The 25,002-nt window shown below is 43.3% G+C and overlaps 1 long non-coding RNA gene across 1 annotated transcript in view; it reads left to right on the forward strand.

Annotated features, from left to right (window-relative positions):
* The first annotated feature begins 242 nt into the window (after positions 1 to 242).
* LOC142013115 (uncharacterized) overlaps positions 243 to 25,002 on the forward strand; it is a 56,262-nt gene continuing 31,502 nt past the window's right edge. The window contains exons 1-2 of the long non-coding RNA XR_012645550.1: positions 243 to 487; positions 3,438 to 3,487. This is a non-coding gene — a long non-coding RNA (uncharacterized LOC142013115). The remainder of the gene's footprint in view (positions 488 to 3,437; positions 3,488 to 25,002) is intronic.

The raw sequence follows: 25,002 nt of genomic DNA on the forward strand, positions 1-25,002 counted from the left end.
TCCCATGGCCCATGGGCCAGCGTGGGCTTTTCCCACTAACCCCACAGGCTGACGCACGGCTGGGAAGCGAGGAAGTAAAGTAAAGACCCCTCAGTTGCACGGTGTTAACCGCAGCCGCGATTCAAAGGGCCACGGGCCAGCTGATGTCTGCCTGCGTCAGGGAATCATGTTATCCGCAGTCCCGGGAGCGGCGCAGAGGCAGGACGCTGGCTGCCCGCTTGCGCTCCGACAGGGGCGCGCCCTGCTGAGATGTACGTATGTTTCCTACGCAGGGAGCGCGGTGGGCCCAGCGCCGTCTCTGCAGCGCTGTGGGTCTGCGCGGGGATGGGACTTCCCCAGAGTGAGGCGAAATCGGATGTGTTTCCTTGGAGGGAAACGAAAGCGACGCGGAGCAGCCAGAGCAGCGGCTGGCCCCTAGTTCCGCCAGGGGCTTCACCAACTCCTGTGGTTTGGGCAGCGGTTCAAAGGCAGAACCATCCATTTACCGGCAAGTCTGAGTGCTGTGACTCCTTCCCTGAGGCCATGTGCTCGGCCCGGGGCCCCGCCCAAACGACAGCTGGCACCCCAGAGCCAAGGCACCCCCCAGGTGCACGGAGCCGACTGCGGGGGCTCCCGGGAGCTGGTCCCCGGCGGCCACACCTGCAGCCGGCGCTGCCCTGCGGCTCGCGGCTCAGCGCGAGACCGCAATTTCGGCTGAAGTCGGAGTTGCTTTCAAGGGGATGACTCTTCGGCGTGAGTCACTCCGGCAAGCCCGTGGGGTGCGCGTGCCAGGTTTGCGAGGCGAGCCCGGCTGGCGCCAGGCCCCGGCTGAGTGTCCGCCTGAGCCTTGGCTTCCCGAAAACGCAGCTGGAGAGCAGGCGAGCCCCTCGGTGCGGGCGGGAATCACCGGGCGGGAGGTGGTGGGGGCGCTGCACAGCTGAGCGCCGCGTTCGGGGCGGGGGGCGGGGCTTGCTGCCCTCAGTGGCTCCCGAGCAGCCCCCTGAGTCTGTGCAAGCCTTCTAGAGGCGGCACCCTGCGACCTGCCTTTGCTAATTCACTCGGCCTGCAAGGCCAGGGCTGCCGGTTTTAGTTTGACATGTTCCTGGAGGTTTCGTCACTCCCATGGCAACATCTTTAACTAACAATTCACTTTGAATTCCCGGCGACTCCAGAATGAACTTGGAGCCGGGGCAACCACGTATGTAAGAGTGCAGCTTGCAAGGCTAGAGCAGGCAGAAGGGAGGTTGGGGACAGGGGGCAAGAGGTTACCTCACGGGGTGCCACGTGGTCTATCACCTCCTGCAGATGGAGGGTGCTACTTCACTAGGCCTCCTGGCACTCGCCATACACCTTTGAAAGTTTCAATTAGCCCAGCTGTAGTGATAGAGCAGGTCTCACTGCCAGCCTTTGTTTTGACAGTTATGAACCGCCATAAATTTCCTCATTCAATATATTGTATGCACTAACTTTGCTGGGGAAGATGTATAAGCCATATAAATAAAAAGAGAGTAGGGAAGGCTATCTTGAGGACACCCACTCACTCCCTTCACTTTAAATAAAATCCCCTTCAGGAGGGAAATCCTTCTTTATCACCTGGAAACCTGGCCTTTCTGCTGAGGTTGAACAGGAAGATGTCTGAGGGTACCTGTATGCTACCTGGTAGATCAACTCCGTCAGGGTCAATCTTTCTGAGTTCAATTCCATGTGCCTACTGGGGACATGGGAAATCAAATTATCAGGGGACAACAGTTGACCCCTGTACTCCTCAATCTCATGAGGTGTAAGGGAGGTCGACAGGAGAGTTTCTCCTGTCTGCCTGCCTCAGTGAGGATGGCCCGGTCGGTTAATTGTAGATAAGGCAATTCCAGCTACACTATTGCCAGAGCTGGAATTGCGTATCTACAATTGACTTTAAGGTCTAGTGAAGACCTGGCCTGAGTACAATCCTAACATGTTTTTAATCAATGAAATGCCTTAAACGGTCTGGAGCCTGTTAAGAACAGTGGACTTCCAGCAGGTGTATGCATACCATAGAGCAGGGGTCAGCAACCCCTGACATGGGTGCCAAGTGTGGTCGGCAAGCTGATTTTCATTGGCAGATAAGGTGGGAGCTTAGCCGTGCCTCTCTTACCCCATGCAGCTGGGAGCTTGCTGAGATCTGTGCTGCTTGTGGATTAACAAAAGACCAGCTAATGCTACCAACCACCCTATAAATGGTAAAGCTCAGCATCTTAATTTATTTATTAATGAAGTTGTTGTTAAGTAGAGCTATTAATGACTTTAAAAGGTATCACTGTGACTCAGACTGTACCTAGAGGCCAAAAGGTTATATTTCAGCACTCCACCTCAGAAAGATTGTTCACCACTGCCCTAGAGTTACACTGACATCTGGGGGTCAGAAGTACCACAAGCTAAAGATGAGTCATCAGTGTGTCACTGTTCCAAAAAAAGCAAACAGGATTCTGGATACATTAACAGGAGTTCTGTAAAACAGACACAACCAGTAATTCTTCCGCTTTACTCTGGGCTGATTAGCGCTTAAGTGGAGTATTCTGTCATGTTCTGGGCACCACATTTTAGGAAAGATGTGGACCAACTAGAGAGGGTCCAGAGAAGAGCAACAAAAAGATTAAAGGTCCAGAAAACATGGCTTATGAGAAATGACTGAAATAATTGAATTTGTTTAGTTTGGAAAAGAGAAGACAGAGAGGGGACACGATAAAAGCTTTCAAATACCTGCTACAAAGAGGAGGAAGAAAAAAATATACTATTTAACTTCTCATGATAGGACAAGTTGAAATGGGCTTAAATTGCATCAAGAGATGTTTAGGCTATACATTGGGAAAGCTTACTAACTGTCAGGGTTATTAAGCACTGGAATAAATAGCCCACGGAGGTTGTGGAATCTCTATCACTGGAGATATTTAAAAGCAAGTTAGACAAGCACTTGTCGGGGATGGTACAGAGGATGGTTGGTCATGCCATAAGTGCAGGAAACTGAACTCAGTGGCTCCTTGAGGTTCCTTCCAGTTCTAGTTATTGTGTGATTTTCTGATCTTCCTGGAGGTACACCAACACATCTAGATATTTGGCTGGTTTTATAACAGACTACATAAAAAGCATACTAAAATTTCATACAGACAGTGACTTACAGTTGTATACTATACACAGATATAATACAATGTTTACACTCAATTGATTTATTTTATAATTTTTATGATTTTTCAGTCATAGTGTGCTGACACTTTTGTGTTTTTATGTCTGATTGTGTAAGCAAGTAGTATTTTAAATGAGGTGGAACTTGGGGTAGGGCAAAACAAATCAGACTCATACAAGGGGTCCAGTAGTCTGGAAAGGTAGAGAGCCATTGGTTTACAAGGATTTCTCTTTTGTCTTGCCATGCAGTATTGCCCCAGACAACCTGTAAAGACAGCCTTTCTTTTCCTTTTCTTCCTCAGACATCAAGGGAGGAGGTTTGTTCAAAGACTGAGAATAGTCTGGGGTCGCGGTAAGCGATCTTTTTATTATAAGGGAGTTTCAGATAACAAATATACTATTTTCTAATGTTTTTATTTGATGTCTATATATAATGTAAAATATGTTATAATGTTAATTAGTTGATAATGTTACAAGTTTTTTTTCAATGTTGCAAGCTGCGTAAAAGTTTGGACAGACACAAAAAAATCAAATACATTGCAAATATGCTGTCCTCAATTTACTGCTACAATGTCATAGTTTACTGTAGACATTAAAGCACAAAATGATTCATGTATAATAATAGAGGCAACTAGAGCCAAACTCTTGAGTCAGACACTCCGGAGCTCATTATTTGAATGACTATAGTTCCCAGCTCTATGGTAATTAAACCAAAACTCTGGCTTTGCTTTATATCCAAGCAACAGAAAGCTTAGATCTGCTCCTAAACTTTGTGACCGAGGGCCATTTCTAGCATTCACATTCCAGGCCATCCTGGTTTCAGAATCCATTTTGTATCTACGAGCAGTAAATACTCACAGCACTAGGGGTCTCAGTGGGAGCACTTAATAACAATGTAGCAAATCATGACCAATTATCATTCACTTTGGCTATGGTGACACTACGGCGATCTGTCAATAAAGGTCACTTTTGGAAGAGAGTTCCCAACAAAAAATTTTGCTGACAGAGTGCGGCTGCACACAAAAGCTGATCAGAAGAGCTCTCTGGCCTGTTAACAGAGCAGCCAGACTGTGGAAGCACAGCCGACAGGGCTGCCGGTTGTCTTGGATGCCCTGTCGAGAAAAGTCCTCCCCCAGAGTGTCCGCACAGCTTTTTTGTTGGCAGAGTCTGTCAACAGCAGTGTTATGCTGCATGGCTGAGAGACAGAACGCTGCCAGCGAAAGTGCTGAGTTTTGTTGACAAACAGTCATCAAAACACATTTTGTGTGTGGAAGTTCCACCAGTTTTTTTGACAAAACCGGGGATTTGTTGGCAACAGTTGCCAGTGTAACCGTAGCCTTTCTGTGCTAGAGCAGTGATGTCCCAAAGAAATTTCAAAATTGCCATAGTGCACCCCCCAGTCAATCACTCCCATCCCCCAGCCAGGTTCCGCCTCCCCCCCCCAGAGGTTACTCACCAGAGCTGCACCGCACGAGGCATGGCTAGGGCCACTGCTGCCACGTGCATGACACAACTGCCGGAGCTGCAGGAGCTTGTGGCTCAGAGCTGCAGGGGGAGCTTCCTCCACGTGCTTGTCCCACCAAGCAGTGGGATGCATGTGCGGAGTGGGTGGAGGGCGCCCCATATCATTACACTGCAGCTTCCTGTTTGCCACACATGGCAAACAGGAAGCATATTGGATACCGCGGTGTTCAAGTAAGAACACAAAAGCTGTAAAGTGCACATGCTGTAAAGTACAATTAGCTGATGAATAGAAGGAAGTAAAATGGCAATCAACATTGCAAATATTACAAGCCTGAGGTTTAGAAGTCTTGGTAACATTGCCCTGATGTATTGGAACAGACAAGCACTATGTTTCTTATAAAAAGTCTGTAGTAGTGTTTGTTCTCAATAAGTCTCTGAAATGCTTCCCAACCTATAACTTCATTTTTTTTCTCCCACTTCACTCTATGCTCTTACTATGTTGTCTAAAGAGAATGCTGCAGTGATTAAAGGACATGACTCAGAAAATTTTCTTCCGATTTGTACCTCTTATCACAGACATCCTGTAGGAACATGCTTTCACATTTTCCCAACTGGACACTAATTTTGGTGCTCAGCATGAGATGCTTGGGGAAGCTTTGCCTGAATAAGAGCTCAGGGCAACATCAGAACCTTAATCATTGGCTCTAAATCAGTGGTTCTCAGTGGTGCAGTATGGGGCCTGCATAAGGCTGATTTAGAGGACAGCGTCAGGATAAAATGCATTCTAACTATACTGGTTAAAATTGCCTCAGAGTTACCCTGCAGATGCCCCCATTTTAGATGTGTCGAGTTAGGTGTTAAAATCTGAGCAATGTTGTGTGATTTATTACATGCTATTAACTGAATTGTTGAATCTGGAAGACAAAATTCTGTATGCCAAGTACATTAATAATTTATATCAATATATGCTTTATCTAGTTCTTTAATATTGCATATGACACAGAGCACATCTGGTCAAGACATTCCCAGCTGTCAGTTTTTCAGGGTTGCCAAAAAAAAGTTATTTCTTAAAGAAGTATGCATTTATTGCCTTGCTGGAAAGTGTAATCCAGAGGCACTGACCCCACGAAGAAAGGAAGAGTGAAAGCTACAATAGAGTTTTAGGCAAGCAGCAGCTGGCATTTAGTTCAGGTGATGGAGGCATGTCAGCTTAGGCCTGAAGGTACCTGGGTCAATTCTACCTGCTGCCATCCTGGTCTGTTGGCTTTGTGTATGATTGTTTTCTTAACTGGCATATTCAATGTCTGTTGAATTTCTGCAGCTTATTGAATCTGAAAATGTTAATATGTTTTACAAGTATTAAAACTCACATCCCCTTGCAAAGGAGTTTTATTTGTTAACCTAATTTTGCATATGCATAAACCAAGTCTTTCTCTTACTTAAAGAGACTTGTGTAACACAAAGTCCCACAGCACAAGTTGGACTAGAATCCAAGAATTTCCTGACCTCCTTTTTTTAATTCAGCGGGGAGATTTGCTGGAGTAAGATCATTTCAGTATTTTGTGCAACCGATGCACTTAGAGTGCTATTAGACAGCTGTTAATATGCACTGGAATTTGTATTGGAATGAAATAGAAACTTACTGCATATGACATAGTATATCTTTGATCAGTTACAATAAAAGTCAAAACTCCCATTCATTTTATTGTTAGCAGGATCAGGCTCCAGTTCTCCTAAGTTTTTATCAGTTGTTCAAATGATTTTATTTCTGACCTACTATTAGATGTGTAAAATGTTTGGAATGTTCAAAAGCATAGTTTTGGGGCCCAGTCTTTTCCCTGCTGAAGTTTGTCCATTACAAAGGACTTTGCAGACAAAGCTGCCTCAAAATATTTATGATAAACACAGAGGACAAGATGTAACACATGACATGAATAGAATGGTGGGGGACGGAGCAAAGTTGTAGAAGGAATAGCAAGGGTTACAAAAGTAAGGCTGTGTGTACAGCTTGAGATTTCCATGTTATAGTAACATGCTGTACCTCACTCCTTTAAAATATTTATAGACTGAAGGTTTCTATTATTTCCCTTTCCCTTTTCCCTTGCTGGGATTCAGAACTGGGATGAGAGGAGAATAGTAGTCACAAGGTGTGTGGAAGCTGAAGAGCTCACATGGAGGGGAGAGGCCTGGCTAGAAATGGGCAAGGACCAAGGATTAGGAAAATGAAATAGGAGAAGTGGTGAAGCAATGGGCAGAGATGTCAAAACTAATGAGTGAGACCAGGACAAGTGAATATACAGGGAGTCACAGAACTGGCGATTTATTGCTGAAGGAGTCTGTGGTCCTCGGGGATATCTGGTAGTGCTGAACTTGGTAGCGCAGGTGCTGACATGAGGAAGGAAGAAGGGGAGAGAACCTTAGCCTGTGAAAGAGGGAGTGTGAGGAAGACAGAAGATTTGGCTGGTGCTTGTGAGGGTCACTTGGCAGGTACTGCTGGACCCAGTGTCCATGAATATAGAGGGGAGAAATTTGAGGGAACAGGGTCAGGATCCTGGTACTGAAGTTAGCAATGGAACAACTTTTCAAATCACACTGGCAATACAATCAAATAATTACTAGCAATGAATAGAGAGGACATGGGGAAAAATCTGTAGATTAATATTAATCCACATTAAATGTTAATGAAAATAAAGACAGTACAGTTAGAAAGAAGAAACACACTAACCTTGCTGGTCTTTCATCTGCTTTTGTCACATATGATTTTTCCTGTAAAGTAGAATGATGGCTCACCAACAACTCTACTGTTATCTAGATTAATTTCCCTCCTCTTATGACTCCAAGAGCTACTGAGTATGATGACTAATGTATCAACAGTTTGGTGTTTTTTCCCTTTCCTAGAACTGTGTGTGCAAGCACCAGCACAAGAAGGCATCTTTAGCTGTCTCACCTTCTGTGTAAAGCCAACACTCCATAAGAATGGCTATTACTGGGTCTGTCCAAAGGTCTATCTAGCTCAGCATCCCATCTGCTGACAGTGGCCAGTGCTAGGTGCCCCAGAGTGGGTGGACCGAAGACAATGATCAAGCGACTTGTTTCCTGCCATCCATCTCCAGCCTCTGACAAACAGAGGCCAGGGACACCATTCCTACCCCCTGGCTAATAGCCTTTTTTTGGACCTAACCTTCATGAATTTATCTAGCTCTTCTCTGAACTCTCTTATAGTCCTAGCCTTCAGAGCCTCCTCTGGCAAGGAGTTCCACAGGTTGACTGTGCGCTGTGTGAAAAAGAACTTCCTTTTATTAGTTTTAAACATGCTACCCATTAATTTCATTTGGTGTCCTCTAGTTCTTATATTATGGGAACAAGTAAATAACTTTTCTTTATTCATCCTCTCCACACTCAGAATTTTATATACCTCTGTCATATCCCCCCTCAGTCTCCTCTTTTCTAAGCTGAAGAGTCCCAGGCTCTTTAACATCTCCTCATCGGGGACCCGTTTCAAACCTTTAATGATTTTAGTTGCCCTTTTCTGAACCTTTTCTAATGCAAAATATTTTTTTTGAGGTGAGGAGACCACATCTGTACATAGTATTCAAGATGTGGGCGTGCCATAGTTTTATAAAGAGGCAGTAAAATATTCTTTGTCTTACTTTTTATCCCTTTCTAAGTAATTCCTAATATCCTATTTGCTTTTTTGATTGCTGCTGCACACTGTGTGGATGTTTTCAGAGAACTATCCACAATAATCCCAAGATCTCTTTCCTGATTACTTGTAGCTAAATTAGCCCCCATCATATTGAATGTATTCTTGGGGTTATTTTTTCCAATGTGCATTACTTTACACTTATCAACGTTAAATTTCATTTGCCCTTTTGTTGCCCAATCACTCAGTTTGGTGAGATCTTTTTGAAGTTCTTCACAGTCTGCTTTCATCTTGACTATTTTGAACAGGTTAGTGTCATCCGCTAACTTTACCACCTCACTACTCACCCCCTTCTCTAGATCATTTATGAATAAATTGAATAGGATTGGTCCTAAGACTGACTCTTGGGGAACACCACTCGTTACCCTTCTCCATTCAGAAAATTTGCCATTTATTCCTACCCTTTGTTTTCTGTCTTTTAACCAGTTCTCAGTCCATGTAAGGATCTTCCCTCTTGTCCCATGACAACCTAATTTACACAAGAGCCTTTGGTGAGGGACTTTGTCAAAGGCTTTCTGGAAATCTAAGTATACTATATCTACCTTGCCTGCATATTTGTTAACCGCTTCAAAGAATTCTAATAGATTCGTAAGACATGATTTACCTTTACAGAAACTATGTTGACTTTTGCCCAAAAATTTATGTTCTTCTACATGTCTGACAATTCTATTCTTAACTATTGTTTCAACTAATTTGTCCGGTACTGATGTTAGACTTACCAGTCTGTAATTGTCAGGGTCACCTGTAGAGCCCTTTTTATGTTATGTTAAGACAGTTATGTTGGCTGTCTTCCAGTCCTTGGGTACAGAAGCTGATTTAAAGGATGGGTTACAAATCACAGTTAATAATTCTGCAATTTCACATTTGAATTCTGTCAGAACCTTTGGGTGAATGCCATCCAGTCCCAGTGATTTGTTACTGTTAAGTTTTTCTATTTGTTCCAAAACTTCCTCTGATGACACTTCAGTCTGGGACAGTTCCTCAGATTCATCACCCACAAAGGATGGGGCAGGTTTGGGAATCTCCCTAACATCCTCAGCCATGAAGACTGAAGCAAAGAAATCATTTAGTCTCCCTGCAATGGTTTTATTATCCTTGATTGCTCCTTTTGTATCTGGATTGTCTAGGGGCCCTACTGGTTGTTTAGCAGGCTTCCTGCTTCTAATGTACTTAAAAACATTTTGCTTTTATTTTTTGAGTTTTTAGCTAGCTGTTCCTCACAATCTTTTTTAGCTTTTCTGGTTAACATGTTTACACTTAATTTGGCAGTATGTATGTTCCTTCTTATTTACCTCACTTGGACTTCCACTTTTTAAAAGCTGCCTTTTTTATCTCTCATTGCTTCTTTTACATTGATAGTAAGCCATGGTGGCTCTTTTTTAGGTCTCTTACAATGTTTTTTAATTTGGGGTATACATTTAAGTTGGGCCTTTATGATGGTGTCCTTGACAATTTTCCATGCAGCTTGGAAGGATTTTACTTTACTCACTGTACCTTTTAATTTCTGTTTAACTAAGCTCCTCATTTTTGTGTAATTCCCCTTTCTGAAATTAAATGCCAGAGTGTTGTACTGCTGCGGTGTTCTTCCCACCACAGAAATGTTAAATGTTATTATATTATGATCACTATTCCCAAGCAGTCCTGAAATAGTTACCTCCTGGACCATATCCTGTGTCCCACTCAGTACTAAAGCCTTCTGATTTTGGAAGCGTAGTTCTTGGCAGGAGTCATGCAGTCCTATCTTTAGGCAATATTATTATCCTTTTTGACTCAGAGAGTTAGCTAGTTAGCATCTAGTCCTGGGGTGAGCAAATGTTTTACATCAGGCCCCACTTTTTGTCCCTGCAATTAGTTCCCCCCACCACCTGTCTGATGTAATCCAAACCAATGGAAATTTTGGTTATGTTCATATCAAAATACTCTTTTGGCACATGTAAGAAAATTGGTAGACTGTAAACACTTTATTAATCGTTACATAAAAGCAGGAACATATTTCAATACTTTAATGAGACAGATAAGCCTGAAATCCAGCACCAATTGTGCTGTGTTCCCCTTACAAGATTTCAACCTGGTCCCCCTTCCAAAGGGGCCTGCCCCTACTTTGTGCACCCCTGGTTTGGAGATTGTTTCCATTTGGAAGAGAAATTGATGGAGTCAGGTATTTATTTGATCCAATCCTATTTACTAACAACCTACATAACTTTTCCCTAAGCACAGAAGGAATCATAAAAAAAGGATACAGCTTCTTTGCTTCTGAGTTTCCAGTTTCCATTGTCTTTATCCAAAAGGTGTTCTTTTAGCCTTTTTTTTCCTTCAAGGTCATATTACTAGGGTGTCTCTTGCTATATCTGGGCTTCTTTGCACCTTTTATGTGTTGTTCTCTGTTTCTACTGCTTCTTTCCCCAGCTCAACTCAGCCAGTGCCCCAACTCCTGCTTGGGCCCTAGGCTACATGGTTGAGCTTCATTCAGTTTTACCGTGTGCTTGCCTTTGCAGTATAGATCCTATTATTTCAGCTGTCAGATTCCATGAAGGGGCTTGGTTATTTATTACATTTATCCTGGATGAAGGGCAGATGTTATTCCCACAAGCTTCAGTGAGGTTTCTTCCAACTCGCTAGCCTAACAATATCATCGGCCCAAGGTGTAAAGGAATAAAAATGAATTGTATTTAAAATGTAATGATTAAAACTAAAATTTAAATAAAAGGGATGGCCAGCATTGCATAGAGTTAATCCCCACGTACGACTGAAATGCATTTGAATGGTAACGTTAATAAATTAAAAGACACATTGAAAAAACATGCAAATAAAGTCAATGTTACTGTTGGATTAATTTCACATTTTTTAAACGAATCAGTACAATGTAAGTTTAGGTTTAATTTTCTTAACAGATTCCAAGACTGGAAGGGGCTACTATGATCATCCTGTGTGACCTCCTGTCAAGTACAAGACAGAGAATTATCCCAAAATAATTCTGAGACAATGTCTGTCAAGTAAATAGCCCATCTTCATTTGAAAATTGTCAGGGATGGAGAGTTCACCGTTACTCTTAATAAATTATTCCAGTCCTTAGTTATCCTTACTGGTGAAAAACAAAAACCAAAAAACCCAACAACCACCCCAAAAAAACCTCAAAAAAACAAACAAACAAACAAAAAAACCCACCTCTACCTTATTTCCCAACTGAATGTCTCCATCTGCACAAGAGTGACCTGTCAACAGACTTTACTGTCAGAAGAGATCTCATGACAAAATTTCTGTTGACAGATCACATCCACACAGCAAAGTAGACTGCTCAGTTAATCCACTCTGTTGCCAGAGAGTGGCCAGACTGCCCGGCTGCTTTCTCTACAGAACGGACCCTGGAACCCCATCTCACAGGGTCACATGGCTGGCAAGCCCTTCTGGGAGCCCCAGCCAGGTGCACCCTTAAATGGACCCTCCCAACCACACACATTCCCTGCCCATGTTGAGGCTTACCTACCTCATTGACAGCATAGCTACTGCAGGGCTCACACGCTTTCTGCGAGAGATGTTGTGCTTTCCAGTTAGCCATGGTGCCAGAGCAGCCCCTGGGCTTGCACTGGACTCACTGACAGCTGCTTAAGCTGCTGCTCACCCAGATGGTGGGCTTCCTACACCTCCTCTGCAGGGACATGCAATAGCAGGTCCAACCAGCACGCCCTGGGTGTCCCAGGGCCCCACCTGCGCTCACCCCCTCATGATCAGGTGGGTCAGGAGGTACGCTACCAGTTCTGACTGGTGGGACCAGCTTCTCATGGGGCAGTGAGATGACCAGAAGTGGCTCCAGAACATCCAAATGCAGAAGGACAATTTCCTGGAGCTCTGAGCCTGGCTTGCCCCCATCCTCCGGCGACAGGACACTTCCCATGGGTCCAGATGATGAAGATGTCATCAATGTAGCGTAAATAGAGCCGGGGTGTTAGTGGACGAGAGTTGAGGAAGCGTTGTTCTAGGTCAGCCATGAAAATATTGGCATATTGAGGGGCCATGCGGGTACCCATAGCTGTGCCGCTGATTTGAAGGTATATATTGTCACCAAATCTGAAATAGTTGTGTGTGAGTATAAAGTTGCAGAGCTCAGCCACCAGATGTGCTGTAGCATCATCAGGGATACTGTTCCCATGGGAAGGAGACTCTGGAGGAATTCCACCAGGATTTCAACAACTTCCACCCCAACATCAAGCTCAGCCTGGACCAATTTACACAGGAGATCCACTTCCTTGGCACTACCGTGCTTATACAGAATGGACACATCAGTACCACCCTGTACCGTAAACCCACTGACCGCTATGCCTACCTTCATGCCTCCAGCTTCCATCCCAGACACACCACACGATCCATCGTTTACAGCCAAGCACTTAGATATAACCGCATTTGTTCCAACCCCTCCGACAGAGACAAACACCTACAGGATCTGCACCAAGCATTCTTGAGACTGCAATACCCACCTGAGGAAGTGAGAAAACAAATCAACAGAGCCAGACGTGTGCCACGAAGCCTCCTACTACAGGACAAGCCCAAGAGAGAAACCAACAGAACACCACTAGCCATCACCTACAGTCCTCAGCTAAAACCTCTACAGCGCATCATCAGGGATCTACAACCCATCCTGGACAATGATCCCACACTTTCACAGGCCTTGGGAGGCAGACCTATCATTGCTCACAGACAACCTGCCAACCTAAAACAAATCCTAACAAGCAACTATATACCGCACCACAGTCACTCTATCTCAGGGACCCATCCATGCAACAAACCTCGTTGCCAGCTCTGCCCACATATACACACCAGCAACATCATTACAGGACCTAACCGGATCAGCCACACCATCGTGGGCTCATTCAGCTGCACATCTACCAATGTAATTTATGCCATCATGTGCCAGCAATGCCCCTCTGCCATATACATTGGACAAACTGGACAGTCCCTACGTAAAAGAATAAATGCACACAAATCAGACATCAGAAATGGCAATATACAAAAACCCATAGGAGAGCACTTCAATCTCCCAGAACACACAGTAGCAGATTTAAAAGTAGCTATCCGGCAGCAAAGAAATTTCAAGAACAGACTCCAAAGAGAAATTGCTGAGCTACAATTCATCTGCAAATTCAATACCCTCAGCTCAGGATTAAACAAAGACTGTGAATGGCTGGCTAAATACAAAAAGAGCTTCCCCTCTCTTGGAGTTCACACCTCCAGACCTACTGATGACAATACAACTCAGCCTGCCTGACTGAGCTAACCTCGTTATCCCCAGCCTTGCTCTGGCCTATTTATACCTGGCCTTGCAGATTTCCAGGACCAGCATCTGAAGAAGTGAGTTAACTCAGGAAAGCTCACGCTTTAAACTTTTCTGTTAGTCTATAAGGTGCCACAGGACCCTTCGTTGCTGCTACAGATCCAGACTAACACGGCTACCCCTCTGATACTTGAGCAGGTAAAAAGTGACTTCAGGGCTCTGGGGGCATGGGTGAGGGAGTTTGGGGCACAGGTGGTATTCTTCTCAATCCTGCCTGTCAGTGGTAGGGGCCCAGGCAGAGACAGGTGCATCCTAGAGGTAAATGCCTGGCTTCGCAGATGGTGTCGCCAGGAACGCTTTGGCTTCCTCGACCACGGGATGCTATTCCAGGAAGGATTGCTAGGCAGAGATGGCATTCATCTTTTGAGGAGGGGAAAGACCGTATTTTAACACAGACTGGCTAACCTAGTGAGGAGGGCTTTAAACTAGGTTGGACGGGGGCAGGGGAGCAAAGCCCACAGGTAACTGGGGAACATGGAAACCTGGGAGATGGGTCAGAAATGGGAGGGAGCATGGGCAACAATGTCAGAGTAAAAAGAGAGTCAGGGCAAAACAGGGAGGCAAGATCAAATCAATATCTTAGATGCCTATATACAAATGCAAGAAGTATGGGTAATAAGCAGGAAGAACTGGAAGTGCTAATAAATAAATACAACTATGCATCACAGAAGCTTGGTGGGATAATACATATGATTGGTATGTTGGTATTGAAGGGTACAGCCTGCTTAGGAAGGATAGATGGGGAAGAAAGTGGGGAGGTGTTCCCTTATATATTAAAAATGTACACACTTGGACTGAGGTGGAGATGGACGTAGGAGATGGACGTGTTGAGAGTCTCTGAGTGAGATTAAGAGAGGTAAAGAACAAGGGTGATGTCCTGCTAGGAGTCTACTACAGGCTGCCTACCCTCATGGAAGAGGTAGATGAGGCTTTTTTTAAACTAACAAAGTCATGCAGGGCCCTGGATTTGGTGGTGATGGGGGACTTCAACTATCCAGATATATGTTGGGAAACTAATACAGCGGGGCACAGACTATCCAGTAAGTTCTTGGATTGCATTGGAGACAATTTTTGATTCCAAAAGGTTGATAAAGCTACTGGGGGCAAGCTGTTCTAGATTTGCTTTTAACAAATAGGGAGGAGTTGGTAGAGAACTTGAAAGTGGAAGGCAGCTTGGGTGAAAGTGATCATGAAATCATAGAGTTCACAATTCTAAGGAAGGGTAGAAGGGAAAACAGCAAAATAGAGATAATGCATTTCAGGAGGGCAGATTTTGGTAAACTCAGAGAGCTGGTACATAAAGTCCCATGGGAAGCAAAGCTGAGGGGAAAAACAGCTGAAGAGAGTTGGCAGTTTTTCAAAGGGACATTATTAAGGGCCCAAAAGCAAGCTATTCCACTGCGTAGGAAAGATAGAAAATATGGCAAAAGACCACCTTGTCTTAACCAAGAGATCTTGCGTGATCTCAAAATAAAAAAGGAATCATATAAAAAATAGAAACAAGGACAAATTACAAAAGACGAATATAGGCAAACAACACAGGAATGCAGGGGAAAGATTAGAAAGGCAAAGGCACAAAATGAGCTCAAACTAGTTACAGGCATAAAGGGAAACAAGAAAGCTTTTTATAAATACATTAGAAACAAGAGGAAGACCAGGGACAAGGTAGGGCCATTGCCCAGTAAGGAGGGAGAAACAGTAACAGGGAACTTGGAAATGGCAGAGATGCTTAATAACTTCTTTGTTTTGGTCTTCACTGAGAAGTCTGATGAAGGAATGCCTCACACAGTGAATGCTAGTGGGAAAGGGGGAGGGTTAGAAGTTGAAATAAAAAAGAACAAGTTAAAAATCACTTAGAAAAATTAGATGTCTGCAAGTCACCAGCGCCTGATGAAATGCACCCTAGAATACTCAAGGAGCTGACAGAGGAGGTATCTGAGCCTTTATATATCATCTTTGGAAAATCATGGGAGACTGGAGAGATTCCAGAAGACTGTAAAAGGGCAAATATAGCGCCCACCTATAAAAAGGGGAATAAGAATAACCCAGGAAACTACAGGCCAGTCAGCTTAACTTTTGTGCCAGGAAAGATAATGGAGCAGGTAATTAAAGAAATCGTCTGCAAGCACTTGGAAGGTGGTAAGGTGATACGGAACAGCCAGCATGGATTTGTAAAGAACAAATCACGTCAAACAAATCTGACAGCTTTCTTTGATAAGATAATGAGCCTTGTGGATGGGGAGGAGCGGTAGATGTGGTATACCTAGGCTTTAGTAAAGCATTTGATATGGTCTCGCATGATATTCTTATAAAAAATCTAGGCAAATAAAATTTAGATGAGGCTACTATAAGGTGGGTGTATAAATGGCTGGATAACTGTACTCAGAGAGTAGTTCTTAATGGTTCTCAGTCCTGCTGGAAAAGTATACCAAGTGGAGTTCTGCAGGGGTCTGTTTTAGGACTGGTTCTGTTCAATATCTTCATCTTTTTATTCTGAATATATTTCAAAATTCCTTACTGTCCTTAAATCTGCTGGTGCTAGATTTCTGCTTGTGTCCCTTTTCATACCATATCAATTTCCTACAATTTGTAGCTTCTCAGTTTGTCCTTTCTTCCATTTATTATATATATATATATATATTTTAGAGCCACCTTCACTTCGCCTCTCAGCAGGTTAGTTTTTTAACCAATTCAGCCTTCTCTCATGATTATGAGAGTGTACATTTTTGGACATCCAATAAAGTGTTCTTAAACAATTCCCAATCATCAACATTTTTATGACTACATCTTTTTTCCCAGTTGAGTTGGCTCATAATTGTTTTCTGCATTGTGAAATTGGCCCTTCTAAAGCATCATGTAATATATTACTGGTTTGGACTTCTGCACATTATAAAGGTAATCAAATCAGGATCACTTGTGCTCAAGTAAGCAATATTTTTTAGTTTTGCAATCAGTAACTCCTGAATTGTCAAGATGAGGTCCAATATAATATTTCCCAAGGTTGTATTTTGCGTTAGGATATTGCCACAAATAATATTTAGAAATTCCAAGGAAGTTTAGATTTAGATATTGGCATAGAAAGTACGCTAATTATACTAAGCTGGGAGGGGTTGCAACTGCTTTGGAGGATAGGGTTATAATTCAAAATGATCTGGACAAACTGGAGAAATGGTCTGAGGTAAACAGAATGAAGTTTAATAAGGACAAATGCAAAGTGCTCCACTTGGGAAGGAACAATCAGTTTCACACATACAGAATGGGGAGAGACTGTCTAGAAATGACTACAGTAGAAAGAGATGTAGGGGTTATAGTGGACCACAAGCTAAATATGAGTCAACAGTGTGATGCTGTTGCAAAAAAAGCAAACATGATTCTGGGATGCGTTAACAGGTGTGTTGTGAACAAGACATGAGAAATCATTCTTCCACTCTACTCTGCGCTGGTTAGGCCTCAGCTGGAATATTGTGTCCAGTTCTGGGCACCACAGTTCAAGAAAGATGTGGAGAAATTAGAGAGGGTCCAAAAAAGAGTGACAAGAAAGATTAAAGGTCTAGAGAATGTGACCTATGAAGAAAGGTTGAAAGAATTGGGCTTGTTTAGTTTGGAAAAGAGAAGATTGAGGGGTGACATGATAACGGTTTTCAGGTATCTAAAAGGGTGTCATAAGGAGGAGGAAGAAAACTTGTTCTTTTTGGCCTCTGAGGATAGAACAAGAGGCAATAGACTTAAACTGCAGCAAGGGAGGTTTAGGTTGTACATTAGGAAAAAGTTGCTAACTGTCAGGGTGGTCAAACAGTGGAATAAATTGCCAAGGGAGGTTGTGGAATCTCCATTGCTGGAGATATTTAAGAACAGGTTAGATAGATGTCTATCAGTGATGGTTTAGACAATACTTGGTCCTGCCATGAGGGCAGGGGGCTGGACTTCATGGCCTCTTGAGGTCCCTTCCAGTCCTAGTATTCTATGATTCTATGATCTTCCTTACTTATCACTCTCGCAGTTTTTGGGTCTTCTGCGAACTTTATCAGTGATGATTTGCTTTCTTCCACATTAGCTAGCTTTAATCCATTTATATTCATTTTATGTTCATTTTGTGTTCAAAGGTTTTTGAAGAAATGTTATGCAGTGCCAAGTTACATAAACCAAACTTGTAATCTAAAAACAAACAAACAAACAAGGAGCACTTTAAAGACTAACAAAATAATTTATTAGGTGAGGTTTCGTGGGACAGGCCCACTTCTTCAGACCAAGACTTCAGACCAAGACCAGACGAAGTCTTGGTCTGAAGAAGTGGGCCTGTCCCACGAAAGCTCACCTAATAAATTATTTTGTTAAAGTGCTACTTTACTGCTTTTTTTGTTTTGATAGTATATAGACTAGCATGGCTTTCTCTCTGTTACTAAACAAACAAGGATCTGTGTTCCATAACCCATGCTGACTGATACCGAATAATTTATTCTCCTTTAACTCTTTATGACTGGAATTCTCCCTCAGCTTCTAATAGGATCTTCATTGGCCTCGGAGGCCTAATGATTAGCATCCCCTCTTTTTTTAAATATTCAAATAACATGAGCTTTCTTCCAGTTTTCTGGAACTTCCCCAGTAGTCCAAGCCTTATTGAAAACCCACATTAACAGTCTAATGAGCTCTTCAGCCAGCTGTTTTAAAACTCTTGGATGCAAGTTATCAGTACTTGCTGATTTGCCTAAATTTAGTAGCCATTGTTTAACATTCTCCTGAGGTACTAGTGGAAAAGAAAGAATGCTGCTGTACAACAGGACTGCAGGAGAACCATACAGAGCCATACAAAGGTCCATCTCGCCCTGTATCCTGTCTGCTGACAGGGATTAACGCCAGGTGTCCCAGAGGCAACGAGCACAAGTAATTCATCAGGTAATTCCCCATTTTCAGTTTCTGTCAAACAGAGGTTAGGGACAACATCCCTTTACATCCTGGGTAACAGAACCGTCCTCCATGGATTTATCTAGTTCTTTTTTTGAACTTGGTTATAGTCTTGGCCTTCACACCATCATCTGGCATGAAATCCCACAGGCTGCCTGTGGGTTGTGTAAAGAAATACTTCCTTTTGTTTGTTTTCAACTTGTTGCCTATTAATTTCATTTGTTAACCTCTAGTTCTTGTGTTATGAGAATATGTAAATCACACTTCCTTATTTATTTTCTCTGCATCCGTCATGATTTCACGCATCTGTATCAAATCCCACACTCCCTTTACTTATCTCCTTGCCAGTTTGATTAGTCTCTCCTCATATGGAACCTGTTGCATACCCCCCTAATAATTTTTACTTCCCTTTTCTAAACATTTTCCAATTCCAATATATCTCTTTTAAGATGGGCCGATCACTTCTGCATGCAACATTTAAGATGTGGGCTTAATATGGATTAATATAGAGGCAATATGATATTTTCTGTCTTAGTATTTATCCATTTCTTAATGATTCCCAGCACTCTTTAGGTTATTTTGACTGCATAATGAGTGGATGTTTTTAGAGAACTATCCACAATGATGCCAAGATCTCTCTGAATGGTGAGCGTTCATTTAGTCCCCAGCTTTTTATATGTATAATTGAGATTATGTTTTATACTGTTTGTCTTTTATAAACTCTGAATTTCACTTGCCATTTTATTGCCCAGACACCCAGTTTTGTCAGATCCTTTTTGTAATTCATCATAATCTACTTTAGACTTAACTGTCTTGAGCAGTTGTGTACCACCTGTGAATTTACCCCTTTACCAAGATCAAATCACCACATCATCCATGGCTTTCATCAATAAAACCAGAAACAATTATTGAATTCTATTGATTTTTCTTCATTGTTTTTGATAATTCTAGCATTTCCCTCTAGCAATGGGAACCCTACTATTGTTAGGATTCTTTTTATTCTGAATATATTAAAAAAGTCCTTACTGTCCTTAAATCTGCTGGTGCTGGATTTCTGCTTGTGTCCCTTTTCATACCATATCAATTTTCTACAATTCATAGCCTCTCAGTTTGCCCTTTCTTCCATTTGTTTTATATATATATTTTAGAGCCTTCACTTCCCCTCTCAGCAGGTTAGTTTTTTAACCAATTCAGCCGTCTCTCATGATTATGAGATTGTGCATTTTTAGACATCCAATAAAGTGTTCTTAAACAATTCCCAATCATCAACATTTTTATGATTACATGTTTTTCCCAGTTGAGTTGGCTCATAATTGTTTTCTGCTTTGTGAAATTGGCCCTTCTAAAGCGTCATGTAATATATTACTGGTCTGGACTTCTGCACATTATAAAGGTAATCAAATCAGGATCACTTGTACTCAAGTGAGCAATATTTTTTAGTTTTGCAATCAGTAACTCCTGAATTGTCAAGATGAGGTCCAATATAATATTCCCCAAGGTTGTGTGAAGCACATTTTGAGTTAGGATATTGCCACAAATAATATTTAGAAATTCCAAGGAAGTTTTAATGCAGACAGCATGAGACGTTCAGCAGATTCTCCCAGGATTATAGAATCATGGAATATTTGAACTGGAAGGAACTTCTTGAGGTCATCATGTCCAGTCCCCTGAATTCATGGCAGGACCAAGCACCTTCTTCTAGACCAGATGTGTCCAACCTTTCTTCATTGGGGGCCACACAGCGATTTTTTTACATGTTCCAGGGCCCAAACACAAGAGCACCAAACCATCATAACTCCCCACAGCCCCAAACTGCCCCCAGCCTTAAACTCCCCACAGCCCCAAACTGCTCCCACCTGCCCCCAGGCTTAGCCCCCCTCATAGCACCAAACCACCCTCTCCCCAAACCCAGGAGCTCTGCTTGCTGCCATCCCCTGCCAGCTCCTGGGCTTCTTCTGCCCAGGGGTTGCGGGGGTTAACTGTCTGGGTCCTGGGGCTGGAGTTGCCAGCTCCTGGCCCTTTGGCTGCTGGGATACCCCTGGCCCCTGCAGAGCTTTGCTCCCTGCCCCCAGGGTGGCAGGCAGAGCTCTGCTCCACAGAGGAATTCCCCAACCCCTGGGGCCATCACCAGAACCCTGGGATGCTACCAATGCCTCATGTCATGAAAAAGCCCTGGGACCACCACCAGCACCTCACACCCCAAGAGAGTGGGGCCACCACCAGCACACCACGCACTGGGGCCACCACCAGAGTGCCCTGACAGTGGCAAGGGCCGCTACCAGAGCCCTGTGCACTGGAGCCACCACCAGAGTCCGACTCTTTCAGCACAGAAGGACACTGGGAGCTGCCACTGCCATGCTGTTCGCGAGCTGAAGGAGGAGCAGCAGCAGAGGCAGGAGCTGCAAATGGCTCCTTAAAGATCCTCATGATGCAAAGCTGCCCAGCCACCATCTAAAAATGGCGCCGCTAACATCAGATAGGAAGAAGGGCTTTCAAAAACTGGGGAGGGTCCTTTCGGAAGGTCCCGTCTCCATGGGCGGCAAGCGATTCAAAAAGCCACACTTTCGAATCACTGTGGCTGCCATTATGCTAATGAGGCACTGTATATTCATTGCAGCACCTCATTAGCATCTTTTGAACCCACTCATTAACGTGCCCCTTTCAAAAGGAAGAGGCTCGTGTAGACCTAGCCCTAATGTTTAGGAGGTAGTGCTTCTACATGGACAGAAAGGCCCCTTCCACCAGTGCACTAAGGGGTTGGGCCAGCTAGCTGAGCTGGTATAGTCTTTGTAGTGTAGACATACTCAATGTTCTTGAAGCAAGTGATATGGGTTTTTCCATCCCATCTTTACAAATGTGTGCAATGCCAGCCCCAAGCCCTACTGGAGAAGGGTCACAAACTAGTGTTATGGGAGACACTAGACTAAAATGCACCAATAGGCTGGAACAAGTTTCTTTTTTTGCTTACCTCAAAAGCTTTATTCTTTTTCTGTCAAAATCTATAATATTTTTACATCATGAGGCCCACCTTGGGCTGATAAATGCCATAAGTTTGGAATGGTTCTTCCATGGTAGCTTAACATGCTCTAAGCTCTGAGACACTGTGGTACTGGTGTATTCTCAATTGCTATTTTCCTCTTTTTTAACAGTGCCTTTTCAACGTCCTGAGTTAGTGACCAAATTTGGGGAAAAAACCAAACCAAACCAACCCCACACTAATCCTGATTAACTTTTAAACTGTATTGTTGGAGTCTCTTCTATGTTTTTTAACTATTCCTTTGAATTTCTCCCAGTTATGATAACACCATCCAAACAAAAGACAACATCATTTACCCCTAGGATAATACATATTCCTAAATAGCCTGGTGTGCATGTTCACTATCACACTTTTTTTTTTTAATCTGAGGATGTGATCTAGGGCTGAGACATTTCTTTGTCTGGCTCCCTCTCTTACCCTTTCACTTCTATCTAGGATCTCATCTCCTGTCTCCCTCAACCATTTCCTGACTCAGCTGCTCCTGTCCATACTCTTAAATGTCCCATCCCCCTTTAGTTCCCATATGCCAGGCCTCTTCGTTCTCATCTCACTTTCCTCCTTTGCTTTCCTCTGTCCAACAAAGAAATAGTTCTCTCGCGATGCTTGTTGGTAGGCTAATGGACTTGTTCTATTTTACTCAATTTAAAGAACAGAAGATTTGTGCTCCAAAGTCATTTAGGCATTTTTGCAAGCCCCTCTAAGCTTCCTTTTCTGTTCTTCCTTTTTCTTACTTTCCCAGATGTACAGGTTGCATCTCCCTGGTCCAGCATGGTCAGGATCTGACCTGTCCCAAATAAGAGAATTTGCCAGATCAGAGGAAGTCCCCTACACAAGTCCCTAAACACCTGCCTCTCCCACCACGCCAAGCTGCTCACCCAGCTGCTGCAGGGGCTGGCAGGATTCAGCTTCAGCCCCTCACTGCTCCCTGCCAAGGCTGCTTCCCTGCAGGACTGCCAGGGGAAGCCCTCCTGCTCAGTCAGTAGTTCAGTCACCTCTGGGGGTTCAATTTATTGAGTCCTAAAGTGCATATAGGCCTTCCAGCCTCCAAGCACACCGCAGCACGTCTCTCTCTCTCAATTAACCAGACAAAATACAAAACACAAACTCACATATTTGCCCACCTAACTGTCCTGTACAGTCTCTCCGAGGCTTCCCTTCCTGGAAAGCTTTCTCCCAGACTATGATTATGCTTCATCTTCATCACTTACCTCCCTACTATTGCAAAACACGGTTCCTTACAGTTCCTGTTCCCATTCACACTCCTTCCCTTTCTCCTGCCACAATTTTTGGTTTTATGTTTATGTGGAGTGGGGAGGTGAGGCAGGGGATGACACCTGACTCAACCCAGGTGAGGCTCATCCTGTAATCAAGGCTGCACTAGCTTCAGGTTTTCCAGCTTCTGGGCAAGACACCCGTTAAAATCCCCTCAATTCTATATGTACCTCTTCTTCTGTTTAACCTGCGATCACTTTGTTAGAGCTTTTCCATTCAAAGCCATGCCACTTTGAATTACAAGCAACTTTACATCACTTGATAAGTTTATACCAACTATCCAGATACCATAAAAGGCAGCTGATTTTGAACAAGCTGCTAAAGTAAACATTTGCAAAAGAAAATTGAATAAAGCCACTGAGGTAGCCATAGTGTTTCTACTAAAATATTCAGGTGAGGAAAATTCACAACTCTCTGAGCTGCATAGGCATCTACTTTGGGCACCACTTGTCACAGATGAGGGGAATTCTGACACAAAGGTGTACATGAAGGTTCATATAGTAACCAGCATAAAACCAAATGAATGGATGTGTCCCCTGTAGCTCTGCTATAAAGCAGACAAAAATGTGTGTCTACTCAAGCTAGATTTCCAGCATTTACAAAATAGGTTTGTGTGACTCAGTAATTATAGATTTCTTACATGGAATTTTCTTAAACGTCTTTCTCAAGAATGCCTGGGACTTTCCTCTAAAGAAGTGAAAGGAAGATTTCTCAAGTTGATTTCACTTTCTAGCCTGAAAACAAACCTGTTTAAACAAAACTTCATTGTAACCTTTATTAATTATAGTAAAATATTTGCTGAATTGATATTTCATTAAGAGTTATTTGCTTCCTTTACCCTTCATTTAAAAATCATGGGTTTAAACATTTGCTTTAGATGTCTTAAGCCGTGTCTACACGTGCACGCTACTTTGAAGTAGCAGCACTAACTTCGAAATAGCGCCCGTCACGGCGACACGTGTCGGGCGCTATTTCGAAGTTAACATTGACGTTAGGCGGCGAGACGTCGAAGCCGCTAACCCCACGAGGGGATGGAAATAGCGCCCTACTTCGAAGTTGAACATCGAAGTAGGGCACGTGTAGACGATCCGCGTCCCGCAACATTGAAATAGCGGGGTACGCCATGGTGGCCATCAGCTGAGGGGTTGAGAGACGCTCTCTCTCCAGCCCCGGCGGGGCTCTGTGGTCACCGTGTGCAGCAGCCCTTAGCCCAGGGCTTCTGGCTGCTGCTGCTGCAGCTGGGGATCCATGCTGCATGCACAGGGTCTGCAACCAGTTGTCGGCTCTGTGGATCTTGTGTTGTTTAGTGCAACTGTGTCTGGGAGGGGCCCTTTAAGGGAGCGGCTTGCTGTTGAGTCCACCCTGTGACCCTGTCTGCAGCTGTGCCTGGCACCCTTATTTCGATGTGTGCTACTTTGGCGTGTAGACGTTCCCTCGCTGTGCCTATTTCGATGTGGTGCTGCGCAATGTCGAAGTTGAACGTCGACGTTGCCAGCCCTGGAGGACGTGTAGACGTTATTCATCGAAATAGACTATTTCGATGTCACTTCATCAAAATAAGCTACTTCGAAGTAGGCTTCACGTGTAGACGTAGCCTTAGTGAGCCTGACTGCTGAGCCACAGACAGACATCCTTCTCCCACGGTTTTCTGACTGCAATTCTTCACCAACCTTTCAGTAATTTAGTTTGTCTATACTATTTTTCTGGACATTCATTCTTTAGTTTTTTCTCTCTTAGCTGAGGCTGTCAAGTATGGCAAGCATGTAGAGTTTTGTTTTTTTTTTAATTTTTATTGGCAGGCTTGTGTGTACTTTTACTTCGCTTCTGTAACTACAGCTTTCTTGTCCAAAGAAATGAGGCAACAATCTTGCTTATTGGAGATCTTTGTGTTTATATGGGGCTATGCATATAAGATGTATCATAAACATTAGCTTAGATTTCATTTCAGGGTAAGCTAAAAACTGGATCTATCACTAGTTAAAAAACTTTAGCTCCTATTTTTGGAATTTGTTTTAAAATATCTTGTTCTTTCACATTAACAACTATGCACACAGTTGCCAGTATTTCTTGGCATTGCTGGTTTTAAATAACTTTTCTGTGAGTAATAGCATCTAAGTGTCTTGGACTCAATTAATTATGCTTTTCTTATATGTGAATGACGAC

Source organism: Carettochelys insculpta, chromosome 5 (assembly GCF_033958435.1).
Source record: "Carettochelys insculpta isolate YL-2023 chromosome 5, ASM3395843v1, whole genome shotgun sequence".
Taxonomy (NCBI): domain Eukaryota; kingdom Metazoa; phylum Chordata; order Testudines; family Carettochelyidae; genus Carettochelys; species Carettochelys insculpta.